The sequence below is a fragment of the Sinocyclocheilus anshuiensis genome, unplaced genomic scaffold (genome assembly GCF_001515605.1).
Source record: "Sinocyclocheilus anshuiensis isolate Anshui unplaced genomic scaffold, SAMN03320099.WGS_v1.1 scaffold1170, whole genome shotgun sequence".
NCBI lineage: Eukaryota > Metazoa > Chordata > Actinopteri > Cypriniformes > Cyprinidae > Sinocyclocheilus > Sinocyclocheilus anshuiensis.
This window is the reverse complement of record NW_015538055.1, coordinates 918,065-926,088: the sequence shown is the minus strand read 5'-3', so window position 1 is coordinate 926,088 and position 8,024 is coordinate 918,065. Positions and strand designations below refer to the sequence as shown.

Sequence of the window (8,024 nt, the reverse complement as noted above, 5' to 3'; positions counted from 1 at the left end):
TTGAAGTGGAGATCGCTAAACTGCAAGCTAACCGCTGTTTTCAGAAAGCAAGCGCGTTTATCCACAGTGGAGAGAGTGCGTGCACATGGTTGCCAGGTTGACAAAGATAAGTAACACACTTAGCAGATATTTCTGTATTGCGCAAGTGTAAAGCTCTGTTTCGGGGATTACGTCTCTTTATATCAGGCAACCCAGTTGTGTTCCTCTGTGGCCAGATTAAATCTTGTTGTAGCCTATATATGCTCTATTCATTCTTTTTTAGAAACCTCGCACTTTTCTACTCAATTTTAAACGTTGTAAAATTTTAAACAAATTAAGCGTGGTCCACTGCTGCACACGTGCCACAATATCGATACAGGGCCAGCTGTATCGATACTCGTATCGTCAAATCTCTGTGACGATACATCGTCGTATCGATATTTTGAACACAGCACTAGTATGGCTGAGGAATCCCATTCTGATGCGTTCATTCATTATAAGTCATTTCCGCCTAAAAAGAAGCTCTTTTGCCTGCTCAGTCCATTTCAGAAATATAATGGAAAACCCACCAGAACAGCTGAGGTACACATTTGTCCTCCCACCACACTCTCTCTCTTGCTCGGTTTCTCTCACACTCTTTCATTCTCTTTCTTTCAGGCTTGAGGCTTCAGGTATTTGCTTTGACCCACATCTCTTTTTTTCTCATCCTGAGTCAATACAAATTCAAACAATTAGAATGATTGGCACTTTCCCAATGCCCCTAAAGACGTCTGTTTCCTGTTCAAAGTCAGCAGAGATTTTAGTTAACTGGAAATGGTTAACTAAAGTGAAATGGTTCTTAAAAGGCCTCCTCTGAAAAAAAGATGTGGTTTTCTTTTACCTGGTGGCCCCTTAGTAATGTACAATTACTACATTACTCCACGCCGCTCGTGGAGTTAACCACTTAAACCTTCGCTCCTTAAGTGACGGGAATCCGGTAAACCTTTTCGTTCAATCTTCCCTATCTTGCCCTTCCTCTGTCTATTAGAACTTCTCCAACTTTGGGTGTTTTTCAGAGTTCGCTTAAAACTCATTTGTTTTCTCTAGCTTTTGACAATGTTTTTTAGCTGTGTATGATATTTGTTGTTACTATTATTATTTATGTATTTTTCTTTTATTTTACTATTATTATTTTTCATTTGTTTTTTATATTATTCTTATCATTCTTATTTTTTCCCCCCCTTATCTTTCTCTGTACAGCACTTTGGTTCCAGTCATGGTATTGAAAGTGCTTTATAAATAAAGTTTGAGTTGAGTTGAGTTGAGTACAATGGGAAAAAAAGAGTCTTAGAGCAGGTAGAATGAGGGTCTGCTGTGTGATCCATTAAATGTTAAAGGAATATTCTTGGTTATTTTCAACCTAATGTCTATGTACCACATTTGTGGCATGCTGGCGATTACTACAATAATTCTTAAGACTGTGCTGGTTGCGTTTTCCCAATGCAGTTACAATACTGTATACTTTGCAAATGCAAAGACTGAAAAAATTACAAAAGCACCTGTAAAAAGTATGAAAAAAAGAGCCACATGATTTATGTACTATATTTTAAATCTTATTCACTAACAATCTTAAAACCTGCACAAGCTGTACATGTTGCATTCATTAAAGATGTAGCAATGTCTGATTTGTGAATGAATCTTTTGAGTCAGATCTTCTCAATGATTAGGTTAATCCAGTTCACAAAAGCAGTTTGAATTAATTTCAATTTATTCTTAAATCTGACTTAGTGATCCGGAAAAATTATTTGAGTATTATGACTTAGAATTCAGAGGACTTGGAATTTAGTGCACAAGCCATATGTACCACTTTGATACTTTTGTTTTAATTCCTTTTTGAAACTTGAACGCTTCAGTGCATTGCATTGAAAATCACATCCTTCAGAATTTCTCTTTTCTGTTCAACTAAAGAAAGGAACTCATAGTGAGCTGAGTAAATAATGACAGAATTTTCAATTTTGGGGGCTGGTGAACTATTTCTTTAATGTTTTTTTTCCCTTTAATAATGGATACTAGTCAAAATGTGAATGTCTTCTCAGAGTCTCCTCAATTCTTTGGCCTGGATGAATGGAGAGACGTAACTTCTTGGCAACCGCAGCGCAGGAGACCGTAAAACCCGCTGAGATTTGTCAGTTTGCACCGTGCTGCTGCCCACAATGTAAGAAGTGAGAGAAAGAAAATGGCAGAGAGCTGCAAGACTCCTTTCAATCTATCACACTGACAGGGTTTTACACTGAATGGAGAGCTATGCACCAAATATTAACGGGTTCACATGGCTTGGCATTATCTGCACTAACATTCACTTTAGTATTCACTGTATGGCTGTGACCTTCTCATTATCTTGGGTTTCCTTCACCCATCCTTTTCATGTCTCATTCTCAGAGGCCATTTTGCATCCGATAATAATTCTAATTGAATAGCCACTCTGAATAATTCACCTGAAGGCTTGATATCACATTCAGTGGAACATTCCCTGAATCTTTTCAAATGCCATTTTGTTATACAGTTCCATTCAGTGGAGCTATGAGTTTCAGCCTTTGATTGTGCACTCTCAGAGCTGTTTTTCTCAGGAGGCCTTTCTGCTGTGCTACAGGTGCCCTCAGAAGAACGAGTGGCCCGTTTTAGGCTTTTGAACTCCTCCTCGAGCCTGGCTTGCTCTCCTACCCACCTCCACAACACTTTGTTGCACATGCATGTTCATGAGAGCCAACAAAGCAGCAGACTGAAACTTCATAGATGCTATTCTACTTCAAGACATAATGTTTTCAGTGTTTGATGGATAATACAGAGCTTGAAGGATTCCAAGAGGGTGACGTCTGTCTGCTGACACTAAGCCTGGAATTGTTTTTTGGCGGTGGGAATAGGCCAACCAATAGACCATTTCAGAAGCCATTACTCCAGTCTTCAGTGTCACATGAGTTTAGAAATCATAATATGCTTACATGATGCTCAAGAAACGTTATTATTATCAATATTGATAACAGTTGTGCTGCCTTATTTATTTATTTATTGCTGAAACCATGATCCATTTTTTAGAATTCTTTGAGAAATAGAAAGTTCAAAAGAATAGCATTTATTTGAAATAGAATTGTTTGGAACAACGTAGAAGTCTTTACTCTCACTTTTGAGTAGTGCTTCTTTTCTGAATAAAAGTTCATTTCTTTCATTTTTTTATTTCAGTAGATATTTCATCATCTTATATTCTTTAATTTCAGTCAATTTTACTCTGAAAATGGCATCTAATTTTCATCATATCTACGTTAATGTTGATGATTTTTAGACTACTACAAAAATCGGACAAATTGATCCAGGATTTCTTTTTCCTCGATGTAAATTGTTGCAATTAAAATAACCGCAATTACAGCACACTGACTTGTGTGGAATCAAACTAAATGATCTCCTTCATACTAATATATTTTCCTTTAAAGGCTTAAAAATAGCTCATTTTAAGATTTCCAGAGAAGAACTTTAGCAGCATACAGTCTGGCGAAATCAATATTGAGGGAGGGAGTAAGAAATCAAGGGTGCCTGTGGTTGGACAGATGATATCAAGAGCAAATAGTGTTTTTCCAGTGTGAGAGACTGAAAGCCAGGATGGGAGGAAAGTCAAAGTGGCTCATCTTTCTCCTGTCAAAAAGTCGGGAGGATTCTCCCACCACTGCCTTTGTTTTTTAATTCACTGCCAGCGCTGTGTCAAATAACATGGCTTTCATCTCGAGTGGCTCCTACCCTCCACTTTACAATTCTACCTTTGTGTTCACGCTTCAAATAAACCCTCTTTGTTCTGCTTTCCAACACTAAGAAATCTGCATCACTCAAGTATATTAACTGAGGACTATTACTGTCACACAGAACCTGCTCCCTGGGCTCTAGTAAAGACTCCCTTGACAAAACCCCCAGTCATGTTAATCCAAGCATTAATAAATGGAAAGATGTACACCTGTATTCAAATTGTGCTCTGGTGTTTCATCCTCAAATAAAAGGAACGGGATGGGGCGGGAGGTGTCGTGATCATAGATCTGCAGAAGTAACAGTATCACAGAGTATCACGTTTTTAGATCCGCCATTGTTCTGCTCTTCCCCTACGTGCGGTGAATGTCGTCATATTGAATCTGCAGTTAAAGAGGCTTTAACTGCTGAGCTAAATAAAGAGCTACAGGGGGTAAGGCTCTGGCGGGAACTGTAATGAAATGAATGCTGGGATATAACCCTTAATTCTCTCTATCAGACACATACATCTGCTCCTAATATAACAAGGAGTGCATCCAGCCTGCCAGCCTTTGCGTAAGATTGATATTTTGTTTATTGAAATACAGGAGTTTCTCTCGTCTTTTTGCACCCTTCCCTTTCCTGCTAATGTTCATAGGATTTGCCGATCAATCGCCTCTGACAGAATTAATATTCACTTGAATATCGAAAGGTTGAAGTCTTCATTCTTTCTTTTTTGGCATATAGGGGTGCGGATGTGACTTTGGCCTCTCCGACTAGCGGGGAAGGTGAGTTCTCAGCTGTTTGAGCCCACACCTCGTCTATCGCTAGCTGTAAAGAACGAGCAAAAATGTTATTGCTTTTTTCCATCACAGCGAAAATTACACTGCTTCTCTCCGAGAACGAGCTGAATTTTCGCACTCCCAGTCCACTACTTCTGCAGTGCGGCCATCGATCCGAGCAGATAGGCGCGAGGAGACGGGGCTGGGTGGGAGGAAGTGAGTAAGCGTTCGAGAGATAGCAAAAAGGGAGAGAGTGAGGGAGAAAGGTTAAGTGTGCTTCTCGGCTGCTGGCCCGGAGGTTTGTTGGGGCTTTGCCACGCTGAGGTGCCCGGCTTGATTCCACTCCCATTTCATTTTGGAACGAAACAACCTTTGTCCTGCTGTCATTTCCCTCACTCACGCTCTGTGACCTGCCACTCACACCTGCCGTAATGAAAGCTGACACATCCGGATTTGCTCTTAAATTTGTGGATTTGAACGGAAGGCCTGCCAGTGTTTCTGAAACCCTATTTACATACTAATTAACTGGCTTAATTACTGAATTTTCAAATGATTAATATCATTATAATACTTAAGTACACCAAAAACACCAGATGGAGAACATACTGTGGCAGTTAGATTGAACAGAATGGTAAATAAACAGAAACAACAGTAGTATTTTAAAGAAAACCGTGATATAGTATTTTCAACCTATTCCCAGCTGGTTTTCACATATAGCTGATATAGAGATATTGTATCAGACACAACTTTTTTAGTTTTTTTTTGCTGAGGTAAACATTTTTTTATATATTATCCTGGGTTGAATGAGAGTTAGGAATTTATTTGTTTTCTGAATTTATTTATTTACTTATTTATTGAGAGAAAACGAGTTGCAGTGTATATGATATATGATTTTAGTGCCTACTTTAGTTTATTGTTTTTCAAATTTGACTTTTTTTGTGTAGTTTTTTTTATTCTATGGGATGTGGTTGGGATTTAGTTGCTGGTGGTCCTTCTCCTTTTCTCCCAAAATTATGCATGTGAAATATTGTACTACTGCACTGTATATTGATTCAAAATATTTCTTTTTGGAGTTGAATTGAGAATGCCATTTAATTTAATTCTTTACTGCAGTGAACAGTATGCAGAATTGCAGTTTCAGTTTAAATTTAATGAAGGAGACCTGAATGAATTAATCAACTTTTAAACTTTTGAAAAAAGTACAAATATATATATATATATATATATATCTATTCATCATATTTACTAAATTTTATGGACCAGGTTGGAAGAGCACTTTATTTACCAGAATGCTTTACCTGTTTCATTTTTATTTTTTTTTGGCAATTTAGTAAACTGCACTTCCTGTCTTTCAAGTTCAGCTGTCTGTGGATTACGGCAAATTCAATTCAAATTCATGAACCAATTCTTCAGTTCATAATTTCCAGTCAATACGGTTGCATGAAGTATATACCGCAGTATTTTGAATTATAATTTTTTTCTGTCACCTGTAGATAAAAAAAACCAAAAAAAAAAACCATGAGATATCTTGCTCATATTTATCTTTTCCCAAACCACCATTTTGGCTTGAAAACACAAGTCACATCTCCAATTGTTGGTGCTACTAGAGAGACAGATCCCCAGTGAAGACCTTGTCTCCTAGACGGACAAGACCACTGGAACCAGTTGAGTCCTCTGCACAATGTGACTTTGCTGCAGCCTGGAATTGAACTGCTGGTTTTGTCTGGCCTGAGGAGAACTGGCCCCCCGACTGAGCCTGGTTTCTCCCAAGGTTTTTTCTCCATTCTGTCACCAATGGAGTTTTGGTTTTTGCCGCTGTCGCCTCTGACTTGCTTAGTTGGGGACACTTAATTTCCAGCGATATCGTCGACTTGATTGCACAGATACTATTTAAACTGAACTGAGCTGGATGATGACATCACTGAATTCAATGATGAACTGCCTTTAACTGAAAATTTAGTGTTTACTATTGTCATTTTGCATTATTGACACACTATTTTCCTATTTAATGCTGTAAAGTTGCTTTGACACAATCTGTATTGTTAAAAGCGCTATATAAATAAAGGTGACTTGACTTGACTTAACCTCGCTTGCTCCCACGCACAGTACATCCTGATGGAATGGCCATTCGCCATGCTAAAGCAGGGAAGAGGGCGGATCAGCTTGGCATGTTAAAGCACCATAAATAAAATGCCATTGTGACCTGTTGCTCCGGAATAGCTTGCAAACAGAAATGGAGGGTGGGATTCATCAGCAGGCCCTCTGGTCAACACCACACTGTCATGACAGAATGGATAAATCTTAGTTGGCCCACTTGTGCCGTTCCAGTGTCATGCCTCAAGCTGAGTGGAGTAATGACAGTCTGTAACATCAGCTGCTGCCCCCTTCTCCAGGCCAGGTTCTCCTAATGCCACTCCGTCTCTGACCAGGGGCTTTCTGGCTCCACGCTTACTCTCATTCTGTCTGGATCCAGGCCGTAGTGGTAGTCTGTGGCTCACTTATATCAGAGAAGATCTTGTGAGGCAGGAACAGAAAGCCTAAATTTGTGGTTTATTGCAATACTTCAGCGCTGTCGGTGCAGATGTGTTAAGAGGTAGTTGATATGCAGTAGAAGCTTTGTTTCCCTGAGCACTCATACAGGAGCCAGCAATCTGTGCCAAGCTCCCTGTTGTCACCTTCTCAAGTGCACCACACATTGACAGTGTTTTTGCATTTCCATGCCTGCAGGAAATAAATTATACTGGAACAAAGTACTGTTCAAACTATTTTTATTTAATCTGAAGCATCTTTTAATCCATAAATAAAGCAGCGGATCACTTAAAGGGGTCATATGATGCGATTTCAATTTTTCCTTTCTCTTTGGAGTGTTACAAGCTCTTGGTGCATAAAGAAGATCTGTAAAGTTGCAAAGACTAAAGTCTCAAATCCAAAGAGATATTCTTTATAAAAGTTCAGAGTCAGCCACACCTACCTAAAACGGCTCGTTCTAACACGCCCCCACATATCTACCTCACTATGTGGGAAGATTTGCATAACGCCGCCCAAATGTTCACGCAAAGAAAGAAGGCGTAACTTTTAGTCTCACTGTAGTTTTGTTGACGCTGCAGCCATGTCGTGAAGACGCTGTGTGCTTCGTTGTGAAAGCGAAACTACTTTGTTTGGTCTTCCAAAAGAAGACGATATCCGCTTCGTCATGCATAGAGCTGATCTGTGCTGGTCGCTGAGGGAATACATCAACTTTCACCGTGGATGAAGCGGAATCCAGCCCGGGTGTCCGTCACATGTGGTTGCCGCTCATTCGTCGGATCCTAACCCGCCGCCTCAGCTCACGCTAAGCTGGGGCTTCCGCTCACGCTAGCCCGGCCTCAGCTCACTCTATCCTGGCCTCAGCGCACGCTAAGCCGGGGCTTCCCCTCACGCTAGGCCGCTGTGTTTTTCGTTGTGAAAGCGAAACTACTGTTTGGTCTTCCAAAAGAGGACGGTATTTGCAACACTGTGCCAAGACATATTTACCCCAAT

The 8,024-nt window shown here is 39.8% G+C and overlaps 1 protein-coding gene and 1 long non-coding RNA gene across 2 annotated transcripts in view; one reads left to right on the top strand and one right to left on the bottom strand.

Moving 5' to 3' along the window:
• The window catches only part of LOC107682673 (uncharacterized), a 12,315-nt gene extending 7,218 nt beyond the window's left edge, over window positions 1-5,097 (bottom strand). The window contains exon 1 of the long non-coding RNA XR_001633560.1: window positions 5,087-5,097. This is a non-coding gene — a long non-coding RNA (uncharacterized LOC107682673). The remainder of the gene's footprint in view (window positions 1-5,086) is intronic.
• The window catches only part of msi2b (musashi RNA-binding protein 2b), a 290,893-nt gene that overhangs the window by 139,924 nt on the left and 142,945 nt on the right, over window positions 1-8,024 (top strand). The gene's annotated exons all lie outside the window — the stretch shown is intronic.